At 37.3% G+C, this 22,869-nt stretch overlaps 1 long non-coding RNA gene across 1 annotated transcript; it reads right to left on the bottom strand.

Moving 5' to 3' along the window:
- Positions 1–371: 371 nt before the first annotated feature.
- On the bottom strand, positions 372–21,962 carry LOC135102744 (uncharacterized). The gene is made up of 4 exons (XR_010269759.1): positions 21,286–21,962; positions 19,449–19,580; positions 3,253–3,743; positions 372–775 (listed from the first exon to the last, which is right to left on the bottom strand). It is a non-coding gene; the product is annotated as an uncharacterized LOC135102744 (long non-coding RNA).
- Between the last annotated feature and the right edge of the window lie 907 nt (positions 21,963–22,869).

Here is a 22,869-nt window from a genome sequence, read left to right as displayed (position 1 = left end):
TTATGATAAAATTTTTGTAAACAATTTTGTTCTTTATTTCTTTCAGTATCAGATTCAGTATTTTCTCCATCTTATGGCAGCATATATTTTCAACACAGAGTGAGGGCAGTGTCTTTCCTCCTGTCCACTACCCCAACTTCTACTCCCAACACTACTATAGCAATGAGCGGTCTTGTGTGGTGGCTGAGGATTCTTTTGAAGAGGACAATGCTTCTGCTTCATCTGAGCAGGTCAGAAGGTGGATGGCAGCAGTACTAGTAGCAGACTGGTGTTACCTTGATGCTACTGCTACATTGCATTATTTGCATAGTTTTTTTTTCAGTTGTCATGGACTTTGTGTAATATATATAAAAGTATATGAAGCTCAAGAAACTTGTTGATAAGGTTTATGTTCAGCATACAAATTGTAGGATACAAAGACAAGGATTGAAATATCATTGCCACAATTCCTGACAAAGCATTTTGTGCCACAGAATATTCAGCAATGTAATGTTTGTTTGGCAAACAAACCAGTTTCCCTGAATGATAGCTTTATTTCTGCAGGTTAATACAGTCTCTCTATGGGGGAGAGTTTGGAGACAAAAGCCAAGCATATATATACGAGTATATATATATATATATATATATATATATCCTTATCATAATGCTCTTCATTGGCACTTGAAGCATGCATCACACTTTTGTATGATTGATCGTATAATTTTTCCTGAGTGGCCCAATCACCCACACTATCACATTCACTATCCAAGTCCTTCCTTCAGCCTTGACACACGCACTGTAATGATGGAACAGTATGTCACAACTAGATAAGTGTAATCAACTAGGTTAACACACACACACACATACAAGTATTTTTGAGGGCTTCAAGGAAGAGGATCTCAATGTAGCTCATATAAATACATGAATGTGGATAACTAAAGAAGAAAATGTGAAAATACAAGAAGCTTAACAGCGATGATAAAGGCATGGAAGGAAGAAACAGAAGTGGGTGGCGACAATGTAAAAAAAGATATCCAGTGATATAATAGAGATGGAAAGGGAAAAAGAAAACAAAGAACTGAGAAGAGGTGACAAAAATAGTGGACTTAAATAAGAAATACTGTGAAGAGATTAAGAAACTCAAGAAAGAGAATGAAGAATTAAAGAAAACTTTGCAAGAGAGGTTAGGGTTGGAGGAGTGAGAGTTAGTTACAGAGGAAGTCAAAGGTTGGAAAGAGAGAGAACAGCAAAAGGTGGACATGGAGGACATAACAAGGCAACAGCAACAGAAACAACAAGGATATGGAAAAGCAAGTGATTAAAATAATAAAGGAAAAAAGTAATCTTGTGAGAGACACAGTACAGAGAAAGATGTGTATGGTGGTATTTGGGATCAAGGAAAAGAACCTACCCATGAAAACAGCTAGAGAGAAAGAAGTGAAAAGAACTAAGGAAATTATAGCAGAAGTGGCAGAGGAAGGAGAGGGGAGAGTCGAACAAATTGAAGAGGTTTACAGGATCGGAAAGTATGACAAAAATAGAACAAAGCCAATGTAAAACAAGAATCATGTCACAAACAGCAGCAGAACATGTCTTGCAAAGAACAGGAAAATTGGCAAAAGCAAAAGGATTGAAGGAAATATGGATAAAAAGAGACATGAACAAAGAATAGAGAAGTAAACTAAAAGTCAAAAAGTGAATAGAGAACAGGAAAGTTGTGGACATGAAAGTGAGGAAATGGTGGCACAAAGATGCCACACAAGACCACCAAACAGAAGTTTAAAGATTATGTATACTAATGTAGATGGTTTGGTGTTCAGCCTACTGGAACTTGAAGACTATTTAAAGAACAATAAACCAGATGTGGTATGTTTAACAGGAACCAAACTAGAAGAGGAAATAAAGTTGGGATTTGCAAAGGAAGGATACAGTACATGGAAGAGGGACAGAAAAGGAAAGGGAAGAGAAATGATGATATTGGTAAAAAAGGATATTGTTGTTGAGGAAGTGGAATATGGTGATGGAATGGTAGAAACAATGAGTGTTGTGATTAAGATCAAAAGATGTGAAAAAAGGAAAATCATTGTGAAATACATACCACCAAAAACTAATGCATGGTAGACTAATAAATTCAAAAGTATGCAACTAGAAACAAAAAAATAGTATGGAGGAAATGATAAGGAAAGGTAACAAAGTACTCTTAGTAGGTGACTTCAACACTAAAAGAATTAACTGGGAGGAGATGGAAGTAACAGAAAATGTTGGGTCATGGAGTGAAGAACTTATGCAAACCATGATGGTGAATACAACGAGACAGTGGGTGAATGAGCCTATAAGATGTAGAAGAGAAGAAGAACCATCACAGCTGGATTTAGTGTTTATGAAAACCCCAGAAAGTAGACCAAGTATACATTGTCTGAGTTCAATGGGAAGAAGTGATTATGTGACAATAGAGATAGTACTACAGGAGGAAACAGTGTTGCACAGGAAAGAACAATACAGAAATTGGAGACAGAACTATGCTAAGGCAAACTTTGCAGAGCTTAGTAAGTTTTATTGAAAAATTAAATGGAAAGAGCAATTTGAAGGTAAAGTAGTGCAAGAAAAATATGAGATATTTTTGAGCAAGTATAGAGAGGGGATGCAACAGTTTGTACGGTTATAAAATGAAAATTGGGAAACATGAACGGTATAATGGCAGGTGTGTAGAAGCAAATAAGAACATGGAAGAAAATGGCTATGGCCTGTTTTAAGACTATACAAGTGGAAATACCCTGGTCTGAGGCAATTTTCTCTCTCTCTCTCTCTCTCTCTCTCTCTCTCTCTCTCTCTCTCTCTCTCTCTCTCTCTCTCTCTCTCTCTCTCTCTCTCTCTCTCTCTCTCTCTCTCTCTCTCTCTCTCTCTCTCTCTCTCTCTCTCTCTCTCTCTCTCTCTCTCTCTCTCTCTCTCTCAAACAAAAAATAAAAAGGTGGAGAAACAAGGGGAAAGGGAGATGAATGAACAGAAGGTAGCCAAAATCAAATTTGTACATTTGTGTGTGTTTGCATTTGTTTCTTATTTGTATTTTCACAGATTGACCCAAATCTAAATTACCATTTTTAATGAGAGAGAGAAAGAGAGAGAGAGAGAGAGAGAGAGAGAGAGAGAGAGAGAGAGAGAGAGAGAGAGAGAGAGAGAGAGAGAGAGAGAGAGAGAGAGAGAGAGAGAGAGAGAGAGAGAGAGAGAGAGAGAGAGAGAGAGAGAGAGAGAGAGAAATCACAAATACTTACTAACCTGGAAAGTGGAGTCCTTGATGATAAATTGGCTGGGATCAGCAGGGTGAACTGTGGCAGAAGTTTGGTGCATGGCAAATATGGCTTCAGGATGAGTAAATGGAGAGGCAGGAGGGAGTGATGGTTGTGGGGGAGATGATGAGTGAGCAGAAGGTGAGAAGGATGAGGAGAAAAAAGGTGATGGTGCAGAGAATGATGAGGAATGGACTAATGGGGAAGAGGAAATGTGAGATAATTTTGAGGACTGGAAGGCAGTAATAACGTAATAACAGGTGGTGTAGTGCTGAGGTGAGTATGGTCTGAGGCATGGCCAGGAGCTGCTGTATGACCAGATTTCTGAGTTTCCAGTGAAAGTGTCTGGCCAAGAGTTGGAGATCTGGCAGAGAAGCTGTGGCCAGAGGAAGGAGGCTTGGCTGCTGCACTAGACCCATAGACCACATCTTTGGAGTGGCTTTGGCCTTGAGGTGCAGCCAGGTAGCTGTAGCTCACCACCTGCCAGAGAAAAGTTTTTTTAACCTCACTGCCTGTCAGGGAAGAGCTTTTTTAATTTCCATTTTAATCTTACATGATTAAGGTCATATGATTAATAGTTATACCATCTTCTGTATATCTAGCCTGGAGGTTGAGATGTGATGGAATGATTCCAAATGTGAATGTATACCATATTAAATCCTTGTCTCTACTTTCCTCCAAATGAGATCCATGGGCCTTGTATAAAAAAGTTGGGAGTCCAATCTTTTAAAACTAGTAACTCTAATATTAGAGATTTGAGAGACAGAATAAAGCATAGTTAAAGCTTTGATAAGCATTTATAAATCTGTACATTCTTTCAATTTTTTTTCACCATTTTTGAATGGCATATTGGAGTGATTTGAGTCAGAAATAACAATTTTGAACACTTTTGTTTCTATTTGTTGGTAATGTGTAATACCACTGATGAGAGACAAACTTTGTGCTTGGAAGGAAAGAACTGACACCCTTGCTCTATAAATTCTGCTTCACTGCATGCCACAAGTTTTATAATTTATATCAGAACTATTTCTAGACTAACCACTTCATAAGCATAATCATTTTGTCATCACAGTTTTCACTATGCTGCCTTATCACCATTGTGCTACAGTGATCTCAGATGCTTCTGATTTCATAATGAAAGTTAGGGCTCACTTTAAAACCAGTTGACAACTGATAGTCTAAATTCCAATCCAAGAAATGAATTTTGTATCATCAATGAATGAAAGTGCTTGATTGTTCTACAAGTTTGGTGAGGATTGAGGTTGCTGGTTAGTTCTGGGGAGTAGATTAGTAAAATTCTGAAGAAGTATTTTTTAACTGTCTTCACCCAGGAAAACATGCAGGAAATGCTGGATAGTGAGATTTTTAGAGCAGAAGAGAATGAGAAGCTGAAAGATATTACCATAATTAAGGAGATAGTGGAACAGGTGATAGATAGGCTAAGAAAGTTCAAGACACCAAGACCAGATGAAATATATCCCAGAGTAGTTAAGTTTAGGAAGGGGGATATAAACCCAGGGAGGAGTTAGGATTCTTTTAATCTCTAACGTTTCAGCTGAATAGCCATCCTCAGAGAGACTGATTTACATGAGTGAAAACACACTATCTATAACAACATACAAAATTTTCTCATTTGACATTAGTACAGAGTATTGCCATTCTGGCGTGTACCTCACCTAATTTTATTTTCCTAGTCAGGAAGTTGTTGCTGCAAATTCTGAACGCTCTTAAGTAAAAAACAATAATCACACCAGATTTGACTCTCATGCTGTGGGCTGAAAGGTAGTGAATGAAATCGTCCTTATTGGACGTTCATTCACTACCCACAGCATGAGAGTCAAATCTGGTGTGATTATTTATTTTTACTTAAGAGCGTTCAGAATTTGCAGCAACAACTTCCTAGAGCAAGAAATACGATATATCATATCAACTTTCAAAAAGCTGGGTTATCCCGAAGGGCTCCTTGTTAGGCTTAAGAATAAGGCAAAGAAAATAACAACTGAAAACAAAGAGAATAAAGATCCCTGTACAACCAGCGAAAGAGAGAGGTATATATGTGTACCAAATTCGGACAAGGCTTCCATAATTAATAAATATTTGTCTTGAACAGGATTAAAAATAGCAACATTAGCGGGAGAGAAAATTGGTGAGCTAACGAGGACTAAAGACACCAGACTTGTTAATAATAACAGCGTAGTGTACAGCATACCATGCAAAGGTTGTACAAAGCAGTACATAGGAGAAACAGGCAGGGGACTTAAAACAAGAATAGCAGAGCATAGGAAAGGTGTTTTAAAACACAACACATCAAACTCCCTTGTATTGCACATAGAAAAATGTAAACACTTACCAAAATGGGAAGAGGCTAAAGAAATTAAAGTTGGATTGAAGAAAAGAATGAGAAAAGCTATAGAGGCAGCCCTCATAACAACTAGGGAAGTCATTAATCACAGAGAAGGTTTTATCAGGTGGGTGGGTAATTCCGCCAGATTGGCCCTCAGGTCAGGTACAAGGAAAATCCCCAGTAAAGGCTCGTCACATAGGCAGATAATGCCACCTGACTAGGAAAATTAAATTAGGTGAGGTACACGCCAGGATGGCAATACTCTGTACGAATGTCAAATGAGAAAATTTTGTATGTTGTTATAAATAGTGTGTTTTCACTCATGTAAATCAGTCTCTCTGAGGATGGCTATTCAGCCGAAACGTTAGAGATTAAAAGAATCCTAACTCCTCCCTGGGTTTTTATCCCCCTTCCTAAACCCAACTACTTGTCAACATGAACAGTTCATATCCCAGAGTACTTAAGGAATGCAAAGACGTTATTAGTGAACTGTTAGTTTCTGCCTTTAGGAAATCACTTGAGATACCGGTAATGTGGAGGCAAGTGAATATAGTACCCAGCTTTAAGAAAGGAGATTTAAGCTTAACTTCTGTTGTAGAAAAAATAATGAAGTCAGTAATAGTAAAGAACATTAGGGAACATTTAGACAAACATAACTTGATAAATTGGTCACAGCATAGCTTCACGAAGGGGAAGTCTTACCTGACAAACTTGTCAAGATTTTACTGTAAAGTTTACATGGCAGGAGATAATGGTGATAGTTATGACATCCTATATCTGGACTTCAGTGAAGTGTTTGACAAGGTACCCCATCAGAGGCTCCTGAGAAAGGTTAGGGCACACGGAATAGATGGGAAGGTGTTAGGGTGGATAAGGTTGTGGCTAAGTGACAGGCGACAGAGTCGTAATAAACAGCTCTAAATCCGAGTGGGATTAAGTAATTAGTGGGGTGCCACAGGGATCAGTATAAGGGCCATTGATGTTTTTAATATACATCAGTGACTTGGATAGTGGAATTAGTTGTGACGTTAGTAAATTTGAGGATGACACGAAGATAGGTAGATTAATTAGATTAGAATTGGATGCCATCCCCTTGCAGGCAGATTTGGATAGGATGAACGAATGGACAGACAGATGGCAAATGCAGTTTAATATCAAGAAATGCAAAGTACTTAGCATAAGTAGAGGAAATCCACACAGAAGGTACACAATAAACAATGAATCTCTGGTAGGTTTAGGGTACAAAAAGATTTAGAATTTATAGTTAGCTCTAAATTCCATATAAGAAAGCAATGCATAGAGGCCAGAAACAGGGCAAATAGGATATTAGGATTTATTTTTAAGAGTGTTAAAAGTAGAAGTCTCGAAGTAATATTAAAGTTATATTTGGTGCTGGTCAAACCTCATCTATATTATGCTGTGCAGTTCTGGTCCCCCATATTACAGGAAGTATATAGGTCTTTTAGAATCAATACAAAGGAGAATGGCTAAAAGGATACAAGGAGTGAGGAGTATTCCTTACAAAGAGAGATTGAAGCTGTTAAATTTACATTAAGAGAGATGTAGGTTGAGAGGGGACCTGATAGAAGTCTTTAAATGCTATAAGGGTTACAACACAGGGGATATAAGCAAAATTCTTAGGATTAGTAACCAGGATAGATCAACAAATAACAGTTTTAAGCTTGAAAAATTTAGTTTAAAAAAGAGATAGGAAGGAATCAGTTCTCAAATAAAGTGGTAGATGAATGGAACGGACTCAGTAATCAGGTTGTTGGTGCTGGGTCATTAGGAAGCTTTAAGAGAAAATTAAAGATTTATGGATGGGGAGAGATAGGTGGAAATAGGTAAGTATATTTCATACAGGAACTGCCACATGTATGCCTGATGGTTTCTTGCAGCTTCCATTTTTTATGTTCTTATATTCTTATGAGTATGTATCTTGAACCTAGATTTAGGAAAAAATTGCTTGTCTTATTATCACAGGGATATTGATCATAGAAAAGAAACACTCATCTTTTGTACTTACATTTTTTTATTTTTATTTTTATTTTTTTTTTTTGTGAATGTGAAAGAAAATGCCCTGACAGAATTATTTTTTCTTTTTAAGGAACATAATGAAAAAAAGTTATATTTGCAATTGTCATGTTTGGAATGATTGGGTTAACTATAATTAGCCTTAGTTTGTGTTGGCTACACACACTGGATCATGTGTGTTGCTGCTGTGATTATTAATGAGTGTAATTTCCAGATATGTGATTTCAGTACTCAACTAGCAAGTCAGTTAAACACACATGATTTATTCAAAGCAAAAGACTATTCAGTGTGTTTGAAGACTACTTGATATTGATAATAAAACCCATCTTAATGCTTACTTTCAGGTTTTTTTTTCTGATTTTATTTTCAGACAAGGATATGTTCACATTGTTGTTGTTGTTGAGGAGAAACTGTTGTCTTAGTGAGCTATGAAAACCCTGACCCATTCATAGCTATGAATGTTCCATGGTTCTTAGTTGCGAATGATTTTGCTTTAAAAAATTACCAGCACTAAGATGTTCATAGCCCACTAAGATAAATCTTAGAAGCATCTGGGAATGTGGCTTCTGGCTCCTCAGGGGTATGTTGTTGTCCGTCATAATAATGAAAGGCTTATGTGTTGTGTAAAAGTAAAATTAAGATAGCAGCTTGTTATTTATGGATAGCAAGCAGGCTGGAGGGAGGGAGAGTGTGAAGTGTGTGGGTGTCGTGGCGGGGAAGTGTCTCAGTGTGACACGTGAATCACTGCATGAGCTGTCATTGGCTGACTCTTCTCGTGCTGCTGTGGCGAGGGAGTTATTCTCTCTGGCCCCAGCAACTGATAGCTATCACTCAAGCGTGACAAAAAGGTTCTGTGGATAATTTCACTTGGATGGATTTTGACCCTAATGTGGGGTCCATTCTGATGTCTGCACTCTCTCTCGTCACGTTAGGAAGGTTGGGGAAGACAATGCAATAAAATAGTAATTTTGACCACAAGGGCACATAGATCACTCTGGCTCTGGGAACCTCATATAATATCTGATGCAATATGATCATAGGATAGTGCAATTAATTTTTTTTTTTTTCCCCTTTCCCCCCCTTTTTTCTTTTCTTTTTTTTTTTTTTTACATAGGAGGGACACTGGCCAAGGGCAACAAAAATCCAATAAAAAAAAAAGCCCACTGTGATGCTAGTTCCAGAAAAGGGTCCAAACCAGTAGTCAAAAATTAAAGGATAAGTGTCTTGAAACCTCCCTCTTGAAGGAATTCAAGTCATAAGAAGGTGGAAATACAGAAGCAGGTAGGGAGTTCCAGAATTTACCAGAGAAAGGGATGAATCATTGAGAATACCAGTTAACTCTTGCATTAGAGAGGTGGACAGAATAGGGGTTAGAGAATGAAGAAAGTCTTATGCAGCAAGGCTGCAGGAGGAGGAGAGGCATGCAGTTAGCAAGATCAGAAGAGCAGCTAGCTTGAAAACTGCAGTAGAAGATAGCTAGAGATGCAATATTGCAGCGATGAAAGGAGGCTGAAGACAGTCAACTGGAAGAGAGGAGTTGATGAGACGAAAAGCTTTTGATTCCACCCTGTCTAGAAGAGCAGTAATAGTAGAACCTCCCAGACGTGTGAAGCATACTCCATACATGCACGGATAAGGCCCTTGTATAGAGTTAGCAGTGGGAGGGGTGAGAAAAACTGGCAGAGATGTCTCAGAACGCCTAACTTCATAGAAGCTGTTTTTAGCTAGAGATGAGATGTGAAGTTTCCAGTTCAGATTATAAGTAAAGGACAGACCGAGGATGTTCAGTGTAGAAGAGGGACAGTTGAGTGTCACTGAAGAAGAGGGGATAGTTGTCTGGAAGGTTGTGTCGAGTTGATGGATGGAGGAATTGAGTTTTGAGACAATAAACAATACCAAGTTTGCTCTGCCCCAATCAGAAATTTTAGAAAGATCAGAACTCAAGTGTTCTGTGGCTTCCCTGCGTGAAATGTTTACTTCTTGAAGGGTTGGACGTCTATGAAAAGATGTGGAAAAGTGCTGGATGGTATCATCAGTGTAGGAGTGGATAGGACAAGAAGTTTGGTTTAGAAGGTCATTGATGAATAATAAGAAGAGAGTGGGTGCCAGGACAGAATCCTGAGGAACACCACTGTTAATAGATTTAGGAAAAAAAAGTGACCATCTAACACAGCAGCAACAGAATGGTCAGAAAGGAAACTTGAGATGAAGTTACAGAGAGAAGGACACAAGCCATAGGAAGGTAGTTTGGAAATCAAAGCTTTGTGCCACACTCTATCAAAAGCTTTTGATATATCCAAGGCAACAGCAAAAGGTTCACCAAAATCTCTAAAAGAGATGATTGAGACTCAGTAAGGAAACCCAGAAGATCACCAGTAGAGCGGCCTTGACAGAACCCATACGGCAATCAGATAGAAGGTTGTGAAGTGACAGGTGTTTAAGAATCTTCCTCTTGAGGATAGATTAAAAAACTTTAGATAGGCAGGAAATTAAAGCAATAGGACGGTAGTTTGAGGGATTAGAATGGTCTTCCTTTTTAGGAACAGGCTGAATGTAGGCAAACTTCCAGCACGAAGGAAAGGTAGATGTTGACAGAGTTGAAAGAGTTTGACTAGGCAAGGTGCAAGCACGGAGGCACAGTTTTGGAGAACAATAGGAGGGATCCCATCAGGCAACCTGTCTTTATATACCTTTCAAATCAGTAATTAATTAGAAAGTTATTATAATATCTGTACCACTATTTCTTACCATAGATAGTATACATTTAGTTCAGATAACACTCCATTCTTGGCATCACACTTATTGAAACATCACACAACATCTCTATAATGGTCAGAAACAAATCCATGTAGCCATGCACGGTGTGCACTGTGTTGTGTATTTACCTAGGTGTAATTTACAGGGCCCGAGCTACACTCATGTGGTCCCATCTCCATACCTATACATATCTAATTTTTCCTTTAGTTTGTGTACACTTGTTGCCAAAACTATACATATCTTCTTTTAGTCCATTCCAAACTTCAGTGTGTCTTTGTGGAAAACTATTCTTTGTGTTGTTTAGACATCTTCTTTTCCCCTGCTTATGTGAGTGTCCCATTCTACTGTCATGACTGCTTGTCTCTTTTAGTAATGGTTTTGTCATTACCAACTTCATTTTGTTTGCCAACTTGTAGATAGTTATCAAATCTCTTTCTCTCCTTTGTTCCAGTATTGGTAAATCTATTTTTTCTAATCTTTCTTCATAACTTAATTCCTCAAATTCTGCCACCATTTTTGTTGCTATTGTTTGTATTCTTCCTAACTTGTTTACATGCTTCTTACATAGAGACTACACAACTGCTGCATATTCCAATCTAGGTCTTATTATCATAGGGATTATTTTTCTCATCTTACTTTTGTTCATGAGGTAAGAAGCTGTACTATGTTTCATAGTAATCTGTAAATGTTCTCCATATTCTACCTGTATGCTTCTCTGGTTGGAAGTTATCTGGCTTTACTACTCCTAGATCCTTTTCTTCCTGGATCCTTTTAATATATTCGTTTTCTACCTTGTATGTCCAATGTGGTCTTCTATTCACTTCTGCACATCTCCATCATATGACATTTGCTTACATCGAATTTAACTTCCCATTTTTTGCTCCATTCACAAATTTTATTGGTCATTTTGTAGATATTCACAGTCTTTGCAACTTTTTATTTCTTTCTGTAATTTAGCATTATCTGCAAATAGGCTGTTGTAGCTATCAATTTTTTCAAGAATATCATTTATATAAACAATGAACAATACCATATTGGTGATAGTACTGACCCTTGTGGCACACCACTCTTTACTGTTTTCCAAACCAACTTTTCATCATTAGCTACTGTTCTCATTTCTCATCATTTGAAGTAATTTTCTATCCACTTTATACTTGTCCCATGTAGTCTCTTAATATTTTCAAGTTTCCACATAAGTCTTTCATGGGGGAACCTTGTCGAAAGCTTTTTATCAGATCTAGTTATATACAGTCCACAAATGCTTCTCTTTCCTACATGATGTCATCACTCTTGAGCTGAAGCTTAATAGATTTGTTACACATGATTTTCTTTTCCTGGAGCCATATTGTTTGTCTGTTATTATTCCTTCTTTTATAAGAATTCTGCTGCCCATTGTGTGTGTGTGTGTATGTGTGTGTGGGGAGGGGGACAGAATTTGATAATGACACTGACATTACAGTTGTTACTCTTCCTTCATAATGTCCAATTAGTGATTGGGTGCCAATTATACCAGAGACACTCTTCAGTGAATTCTTTCACTCATAATACCCCATAATCAATGATCTAGTGCCTCTAAATATTACAGTAATAAAATTATTTTGTAATCACCTTTCAAAAAGCATTACCTACTCAGCTAGACTACCAGTATGCAGAAACTTCTGCTAGCCCCTAAGCAACGGGTGTTTTGTGCAGAAACCTCTTCTTGTAATGAGTTTTTAGAGAAAAATAACTCTTATTCCTAGTTATATCTCATTTAGTACAGATTCTAGAATAATGAAACTTACAGCATAAGAAGCACCTATCCTTCTCCATTCTAGTGGTACTTTTGTCTGACTCATTATTTTAGTTCAACAGGAAGTAAAGGTGTGTTCATTATGCTGGATATAGTACTGGCTACAGCTCACTTGCCCCACCTGCCCTCACTGCTTTCCCCACATATCAAAAGGAATGTTCTTCCACTGTGACTCCTTGTCTAACAGCACTTAATGGGAGTGGATGAGGTTAGCTTGCATTTGCACTTAGCCATTCATTAGGATGAGGGCAGATCACCTCCTTCCATGATACTTGCCTTGTATAGAATACCAGATGGCAAGTCACTAAAAGTGGTAGGGAGCAGCTTTGTAAATGTTGCTAAGTTATGTTCAAAATATCTCTCTCCCACTTTCATTTTAATTTAAGGATTGAAAATCATGAGGCACATACATTCATTACCCATCAGAGCCCTGAGATGCACACCACTGTGTTGCTTGTTGCTCAGGGGGTTAAAATTATTGATACCTGAGAGATGTTACTCTAAAAACTGGAAAAATAAATAACAGGCAGCTCTAAATAAATTATATACTGTCGACAAATAACAACAGTAGCTTATGTAAAAAGGAACATAAATGCTTAGTACACATTTTTAGACCTCAGCTAGGATGTGAAAACATGAGCTAAAGCTAAACTAGATGTGATGTACTTTATGATTATGTCAGCTAAAGGCTTGTCCTTTAAGCTTGTCAGATCTGGTTTCAATCCCTGGTCACATCCACTTCCCATGTTTATAAATTTTTTTTTTTTCATAATTTTTAATTTTGTAATAGGAAATGTATTTCTTTGTTTAACTATGACATTGGCAACATGGTGGTGGGATAGTCTTAAAAGATTTCATATAGGGGAAAGAATAAAGCCTAGTACGAACTTATGATGGCATTGTTTTGTTGAGTCAAACAGGAAATGAGTGTCCCACCCAAAAAAGGGAGAAAACATGAATGGAGCAGGGGCTTCCTAGTGAATACTCTGGTAAACCTTGCAAGACCAGAACCACACTTCCCAGACACACACTTTGGATTGTTTGGATACTTATTGTAGCACATTAAATTAATGAAACATCAGAAATTAACCTAGAAGGAAGAGCCATGTAATGCAGTGATAGGACACAAATATGAGCCAAAGCTAGATTAGCTGTGAGGTACCTCATGGTCCAGTTAGTTAAGGCTTGGTATTCTGGTATGTTCATTCCTGGTTCAGTCCCTGATCACATCTACCTCCCTTTTTTTTCTTTTCTTCCCCTTCATGTAGGAGTGGCACAGGCCAAGGGAAACAAAAATTCCAGCAAAAAAAAAAAAAAAAAAAAACAGCCACTGAGGTGCCAGTCCCCAAACAGTCAAAAATGTTAGTCAAAAATACAAGTTAAGTGTCTTGAAACCTCACTCTTGAAAGAGTTCAAGTCACAGGAAGGTGGAAATACAGAGGCAGGCAGGGAGTTCCAAGGTTTACTAGAGAAAGGGATGAATGATTGAGAATACTGGTTAACTTGCATTAGGGAAATGGACAGAATAGGGATGAGAGAAAAAAGCAAGTCTTATGCAGCAAAACCAAGGGAGGAGGGGAGGCATGCACTTCACAAGATAAGAAGAGCAGTTGGCATGAAAATAGCAGTAGAAGATAGCAAGAGATGCAACATTGCAGCAATGAGAATGAGGCTGAAGACGGTCAGTTAGAGGAAAGGAGTTGATGAGATGGAAAACTTTTGATTACACCCTATCTAAAAGATAGCATACTACATACATGGACAGATAAGGAGGGGTGGGGGTGAGAAAAACTGGTGAAGAAGACTGATGCCTAACTTCACAGAAACTGTTTTAGCTAGAGATGAGATGTGAAGTTTCCAGTTTAGATTATGATTAAAGGACAGAGGACAGACTGAGGATGTTCAGTGTAGAGAAGGGGGACGGTTGAGTGTCACTGAAGAAGAGGGGATAGTTGTCTGGAAGGTTGTGTCGAGTTGATAGACGGAGGAATTGAATTCTTGGGACACTGAACAATACTAAGTTCACTCTCCCCCAGTCAGAAATTTTGGAGAGATCAGAAGTCAGGAATTCTGTGGCTTCCTTGTGTGAACTGTTTACTTCCTGAAGGATTGGACATCTACAAAAAGACGCAGAAAAGTGCAGGGTGGTATCATCAGCATAGGAATGGATAGGACAAAAGTTTGGTTTAGAAGGTCATTGATGAATAATAGGAAGAGAGTGGGTGACAGGACAAAACCCTGAGGAACACCATTGTCAATAGATTTAGGAGAAGAACAGGGACCATCTACCACAGTACCAATAGAATGGTCAGAAAAGAAACTCGAGATCAAGTTACCAAGAGAAGGATAGAGGCTGTAGGAGGGTAATTTGGAAATCAAAGCTTTGTGCCACTCTATCAAAAGCTTTTGATATGTCTAAGGCATCAGCAAAAGATTCACCAAAATCTCTAAAAGAGGATAATCAAGACTCAGTAAGGAAAGCCGGATCACCAGTAGAGTGGCATTGACGGAACCCATACTGTTGATCAGATAGAAGGTTGTGAAGTGATAGATGTTTAAGAATCTTCCTGTTGATGCATTAAAAACTTCAGATAAGCAGGAAATTACAGCAACAGGATGGTTATTTGAGGGATTAGAACGGTCACCCTTTTTAGGAATAGGCTGAATGTAGGCAAGATTCCAGCAAGAAGAAAAGATAGATGTTGATAGACAAAGATGAAAGAGTTTGACTAGGCAAGGTGCAAGCACAGAGGAGCAGTTTTGCAGAACAATAGGAGGGATCCCATCAGGTCCATAAGCCTTCCGAGGGTTTAGGCCAGCAAGGGCATGGAAAACATCATTGTGAAGAATTTTAATAGGTAGCATGGAGGATGGAGGAGAGGGAGGAACAAGCCCTGAATTGTCCAAGGTAGAGTTTTTAGCAAAGGTTTGAGCAAAGAGTTCAGCTTTAGAGATAGATATGATAACAGTGGTACCATCTGGTTGAAATAAAGGAGGGAAAGAAGAAGCAAAGTTATTGGAGGTGTTTTTGGCTAGGTGCCAGAGATCACGAGGGGAGGTAGATCTTGAAAGATTTTGACACTCTATTAATGAAGGAGTTTTGGCTAGTCGGAGAACAGACTTAGCATGGTTCCGGGCAGAAATATAAAGTGCAAGAGATTCTAGTAATGGAAGGCTCAGGTACCTTTTGTGAGCTACCTCTCTATCATGAATAGCAGGAGAACATGCTGTGTTAAACCAAGGTTTGGAAAGTTTAGGTATGGGCAGAAATATAAAGTGCAAGAGATTCTGGTAATGGAAGGCTCAAGTACCTTTTGTGAGCTACCTCTCTATCATGAATAGCAGGAGAACAGGCTGTGTTAAACCAAGGTTTGGAAGGTTTAGGTCGAGAAAAAGAGTGAGGAATGTAGGGCCCGATGCCAGACACTATCACCTCCGTTATGGGCTCGGCACACAGTCTCTGGCACAGAAGCAGTAGTCATTCCAAGGAAATTCAGCAAAATACCTCCTCAGTTCCCCCCAACTAGCAGAGGCAAAACACCAGAGGCACCTCTCCTTAGGAGATCCTGAGGATGGATTGGAGCAATAGGACAAGATACAGATATGAGATTGTGATTGGAGGAGCCCAATGGAGAAGATAGGGTAACAGCATAAGCAGAAGGATTAGAGGTTAGGAAAAGGTCAAGAATGTTGGGTGTATCTCCAAAACGGTCAAGGATATGAGCAGGGTGTTGCACCAATTGGAGGATAGCAAAGTTGAAGGCTAGTTCACCATGATGGTCAGTGAAGGGAGAGGAAACCCAAAGCTGGTGGTGAACATTGAAGTCTCCAAGAATGGAGGTCTCTGCAAAAGGGAAGTGAGTCAGAATGTGCTCCACTTTGGAGGTTAAGTAGTCAAAGAATTTCTTATAGTCTGAGGAGTTAGGTGAGAGGTATACAGCACAGATAAATTTAGTTTGAGAGTGACTCTGTAATAGTAGCCAGATGGTGAAAAACTCGGAATATTCAAGAGTGTGGGCACAACAGCAGGTTAAGTCATTGCACACATAAACGCAACATTCAGCTTTGGATTGAAAATGAGAATAAAGAAAGTAGGAGGGAACAGAAAAGGGGCTATTGTAAGTTGCCTCAGACACCTATGTTTCAGTGAGGAAAAGAAGATGAGGTTTAGTAGAGGAGAGATTGTGTTCTAGAAATTGAAAACTAGATTTAAGACTGTGAATGTTGCAGAAATTAATGAAGAAAAAGTTGAGGGGGGGTCTCAAGAGACATAGGGTTGATACCAGAAGACACTAGCCTTGATGAGCATCACCAACAGGACACATCAAGAAAATTTTAAGTTGGTTTTTACCTAATTATTTTTTATTATTTTATTCATAATACTGTACATGCATATCATAAATAAAGATGAGGTTTACTAGAGGAGAGGTGATGTTGTACAGATAGAAAATTATATCTAAGACAGCAAATGTTACACAATTTAATGAAGAAAAGTTATAATATACCAGTAAAATGCCTTGGAAGGCGATTAACGAGCAAAGATGTCAGTAATGCATCAGTGGAAGGGGTATTTCAAGAAGAGAGAGAGAGAGAGAGAGAGAGAGAGAGAGAGAGAGAGAGAGAGAGAGAGAGAGAGAGAGAGAGAGAGAGGCAACTTCAGGCACCCCACACATCATGCACTTGCCTAATATTCAAATCACTCTAGCTCAAAACTCTACAAGAGCCCAGTGGTTGTGCTATATACCACTTGGTAGGAAATTTCATTTTGTGTTCAGTGGTATCTATCCGCTCTCATTGAGATAAAAGAAAATTGATGAAAATTGCAGAAAACTGATGGTCACTTTACAAAAAGTTTTGTATTGTATTTTGCATATGCACAGTAGTGTTGCAAATTTCACATGATTTTTCATCATAACTTGTATTACTCTTATTACCAACAAAAATTTGAGCTTGATCAGTTAATTACTTAAAAAGTTGTAATTTTGACTTTGTGCATGTACAGTGCTACTTCAAAGTTGACGTAAGGAATTTTATTAAAATTATAACATGACACCTCTTAAGTTTCATTAAAACTGGTTGAGTAGTTTTTGAGAAATCCCATTTCTGACACCCTTCTACTTTTAGTAAGTTAACTTCACCCAATAGAAGAGATGAAAGCTATATCATAAAAAATTGATAGAGGTGTGCTATTATATGATGCTAATTTTGTTACGATCAGCCACGTAGTTCTGGAGATATTAGCGATTGAATAGGGTTATGGTCAGACCGAGCCAGGCCCCTCAAAACGAAACAACAACCTCCATAGTAAACTTTGTTTCGCTCATAATTAATTTCTCACTCTTTCATAAAAGAGAACATAGTTATCCATTCAATCATGAGTTCCCCTTCAATACAGGGAGTGTAATATAAATATACCTCCCATATTTATAATATATGAATTTCTCACTCTTTCATAAAAGAGAACATAGTTATCCATTCAATCATGAAGAGTTCCCCTTCAGTACAGGGACTGTAATATATATACCTCCCATATTTATAATATATGAATTTCTCACTCTTTCATAAAAGAGAACATAGTTATCCATTCAATCATGATGAGTTCCCCTTCAATACAGGGACTGTAATATACATACCTCCCATATTTATAATATATGAATTTCTCTCTTTCATAAAGGAGAACATAGAGTTCTTTGTTTAATCATGATTAGTTCCTTTTCATTACATGGACTGTACTAAATACATATTTTTTCTTAAGCTACTTTTTTAGAATACTTTTGGCTTAAGTTGAGAACTTGACCGCCCTGATTTGAGGAATGGTGAAGTGGAGCCACCAGGCACAATATCTACCAATTCACAAAACAGAGCAATGACTAAATTTTGACTTCTCTATTTCCTTAGTTTGGTGGCATCCCTACTTCCTTGATGCCATTTTCCTATCGTTCTATGCCAATAGAATGGAATACATCTACAACAAATAAGAGATAGCCTATAGCAGCGTTCCCTCACATATTCATGGTTTTGCATATTTGCAGAGTTTTCCCTAACCTAACCTAACTAATGGGGAGTTTTCAGAGTTGCCAGGTGTCACCACCAGCTCAGTCTTTCAGCCCAAAGAGCCCAAATTATTCTTTCAGTTATAAATTACAGTAACCCAAGATATAATGAACACATATGGGGGGAGAGTGGGTCACTTGAGATGAAAATTTGCTATATATGTGTATAGAGAGAGAGAGAGAGAGAGAGAGAGAGAGAGAGAGAGAGAGAGAGAGAGAGAGAGAGAGAGAGAGAGAGAGAGAGAGAGAGAGAGAGGCAGCAGACAGCAGCCTTAAATAGGTTGTTATACCTGAAATTTGGTAAATAGAAGTTCATTATATCAAGGGTTTATTGTACATATCAACTTATTCCCGTTTTATTTTATAGTGCACTGTATTTTTTAATTAAAATATCATGTACTATACATATAATAACTGTTTTTTATTGTCTTAAAGTGATTTGCTTAGTAAATGTGAGATGCATAGTTTAAGGTTTAAAATATAAATATAGGTAGTTCTGATCCTTATAAGGATGGTTTCCCATATTCACAGATTTTAACTATTTGCAGGAGGCTCTGGAATGTAACTCCCACAGATGGCAGGGAAACACTGCATATCTTCCCTCCCACAACAGCGATGCACTTCTGTGTTAAAGAGATGCAGCTAGTAAGCCAATATATATACTGATCGTTCAATTAATCCTTTATGTCATAAAACTTCTCTGAAAAAATCTAGTGAACAATTTTTCCTCTATCACTGCACTGTCCTTGATCTAAATTACATATTAAAACTACACATGATAGTGTAATGATCAGTATGCTTGGCTCACAAACCACATATATATATATATATATATATATATATATATGCTTGGCTTTTGTGTCCAAACTCTCCCCCATAGAGAGACTGTATTAACTTGCAGAAATAAAGCTATCATTCAGGGAAACTGGTTTGTTTACCAAACAAACATTACATTGCTGAATATTCTGTGGCACCAAATGCTTTGTCAGGAATTGTGGCAATGATATTTCAATCCTTGTCTTTGCATCCTACAATTTGTATGCTGAACATAAACCTTATCAACAAGTTTCTTGAGCTTCATATACTTTTATATATATTACACAAAGTCCATGACAACTGAAAAAACTATGCAAATAATGAAATGTAGCAGTAGCATCAAGGTAACACCAGTCTGCTACTAATACTGCTGCCATCCACCTTCTGACCTGCTCAGATGAAGCAGAAGCGTTGTCCTCTTCAAAAGAATCCTCAGCCACCACACCAGACCGCTCATTGCTGTGGTAGTGTTGGGAGTAGAAGTTGGGGTAGTGGACAGGAGGAATGACACTGCCCTCACTCTGTGTTGAAAATATATGCTGCCATAAGATGGAGAAAATACTGAATCTGATACTGACAGAAATAAAGAACAAAATTGTTTACAAAAATTTTATCATAATTGTTTATAATATCAAGCAAATCTACAGAACATAGGACAACTCTACAACAAGCAGGCTCCAGGCTCCAGGCTGGCAAGCTTGAATAGTCTACACATCATATAAACTTTTGACTGAATAAAGATTCAGATGTATCCATGCTATTTTACAGGATTTAAGCTTTTAACAATGATACAAGTTCCCCATCAAAGGAACAACAAACTAAAGTCAAGTATGCGATCTCCTTCACTTTGTGTGCCTTCTTGTTGCAGTAAAATAATGTTCAGCTTCTTTTATCCAATTTTCATGGTCTAAATGAAACCTTTCTTATCAAAGATAATATAAGTTGTGGGATTTAGTTCACAATCAAATCAACATTTCTCTATTTTACCTACATCTGACATCTGTATTCATATGAATTTTTCCACAGCTACCCACCCAGCAAGAGAAGAGTGCTGCGGAGATCTCCATCACCCACAATAAGTCCCTGAAATGCCTAAATAAACTTGGGATTCATGTCAAATAAAAACAAAACTCACTGGGACATAGTACACATTTGTAAGAGTCCAATGCAAGACTATCCCACCATCTGTGTACCATGGAATGCTCCCAACAACTGGAGTTACCCACAACTGAGCTGCACTTGGTGCCAATAACCACTCATTCTCAGATACCCAACTCCTAAGCAAATCAATGCTGCATCTGATTACCACTAGGACAATACTTAGTAAAAATTAACAAAGGTGGGGAGTTCCTCAGTCTATTACCATTACTGGGTAGGATACAGATGGAGAAATAGTACAAAAGACAGTTCAGTATTTGGTACAGTAGAGAACACTAACCCTCACCTATAGAAAGAGATCAGCCGTCAATACTTTCAAAGGAATAATTTCATCACTGTAAAATGGTTCTTTTTCAGGTCCCTTCAATAAACCTTGCATGTCACTAGGTCATGGACCATGCTTCTATGAAAAGGCACAGATCAATGCCTCTTATGAAAGAGCACAGAGTTGATCAGGAATGAAAAGAGAAAAACTTAACTGACTTTGGAATCAAATATCTAAACTACATCTCTGTAAAAAAGATAGGGAGACTGAAAGAAATTTAATTGGAAAACATTCTATACAACATGGACAACCAAGGTCATGTGACCTTCTTAACATAACTCCTCCTATCAAATCACAATCTAAAAGCTTAAACACCTGATACCTTGAGCCTCCTACACACATTATGAACAGATGGTTCCCAGCCTTTTTTTTAGGAGATTAGTACAATGCCATGTTAACCTTCACATTATCATCCAAACATCAATTTAAAAAGCTAAATACTTATCAAGTGAATTTACACATGCTTCAACACTCAAATACAGAATCCTGCACACAAACTTGACATGCCTTTGACAACTTTTTTATTGTCATATAAGAGAAATAATAAATCACCACCTCATTTCCTTTCCTCTTATGTTGCTTAGTGTTTTGAGGACATGCTGCCATACATACATAGCAAAACACAAGTACAAAAATTAAGAGTGAAACATTGTGAAAACAAGGAATAAATATGTTTCATGTGACAGCATAGGAAGTGAAGCACAAGAAGTACAAGTGGCTAGGTGTACAGGCCACACACCTACCTGGCTTGGTCTCAGGTTCAACACCCGGGCTTGGAGGGCACGGCGGCCATGCCTGCTGCTAATGACCTGGCCTGTATCTGGTTTATTCGGGCTTCATCCTCAGCCATCAAAAGCTTGTTGTTGATAATTCTGTGCCATCACCAGGAAATGGAACAGAAGGAAAGGGGAGGTGAAGAGAAAAAAGACAGTGGGTAAGGATATAAGAACTTCTGAAAATATGCAATAAAGGGAGAATGGAAAAAGGAAGATGAAAATGAAATTTAGGAGATTACAAGGAGGTTGGTGGGTTCCCCTTGTTACTAATACTGTACATACTGTATATGGATGAATAAAGCTACAAAATATCTTTTATCTTGCCTCCTTAAAAAAAAGTCAATACTGACCTTCATTAGCATCCTTAAAAATTTCATCAGATACAAAACAAAACTGCTGTTATAGTGACTTAAACACTCCATATCATCTGTCAGCCCCTGCAGGCTCCACACTGAATAAAAGGGTCACACCTGTCAGTACAGCAGTCATGTGAACCTTTATGACTTGTCTCACCGTACTTGCACACAACCAAAATATATAAATGACCACATATTTTACACTTCCCTCAGCTTGTTAAGTGTGGTTCAACAGCCCCCACAACAAATGATCTGTCTCATTGTAGCAACAGCATGTCTTTATCAACTGCACACACACACACACACACACATACACACACACACACACACACACACACACACACACACACACACTAGCTCTAATTTTGTATATCATTTTATGTAAATTATATGCTAAATGACCAAAAAAAATATATGTCTGTAAATGATGCTACAGTCATGAAGATAATCATGCAAAATGAAAAGTGGAGAATTATCAGAAAATTCTGAATATAATGGAGCCAATCTGATTATTAACATGAATATGACGGAGTCAAGATTGACAAATGGAGCTAAGAAATAGCATATGTTGGAAATGGGACAAGAGGATAAAGAAACAAAGATGGGTAGTCGTAGAACAAAGTGATAGAGTGAGAGAAACTTGGAAGTAGCACTAGAGAAATAAATATGATTACTTCAAGAACTAAATAAATGTTGTAAAATTTGAAAGTGGTGTATATAAATATATATATATATATATATATATATATATATATATATATATATATATATATATATATATATATATATATATATATATATATATATATATATATATATATATATATATATATATATATATATATATATATATATATATATATATATATATATATATATATATATATATATATATATATATATATATATATATATATATATATATATATATATATATATATATATATATATATATATATATATATACACCACTTTCAAATTTTACAACATTTATTTAGTTCTTGAAGTAATCATATTCATTTCTCTAGTGCTACTTCCAAGTTTCTCTCACTCTATCACTTTGTTCTACGACTACCCATCTTTGTATATATATATATATATATATATATATATATATATATATATATATATATATATATATATATATATATATATATATATATATATATATATATATATATATATATATATATAT

Source organism: Scylla paramamosain, chromosome 8, assembly GCF_035594125.1.
Source record: "Scylla paramamosain isolate STU-SP2022 chromosome 8, ASM3559412v1, whole genome shotgun sequence".
NCBI lineage: Eukaryota > Metazoa > Arthropoda > Malacostraca > Decapoda > Portunidae > Scylla > Scylla paramamosain.
The sequence above is the reverse complement of the archived record's forward strand: the minus strand, read 5'-3'. Positions and strand labels throughout refer to the sequence as shown.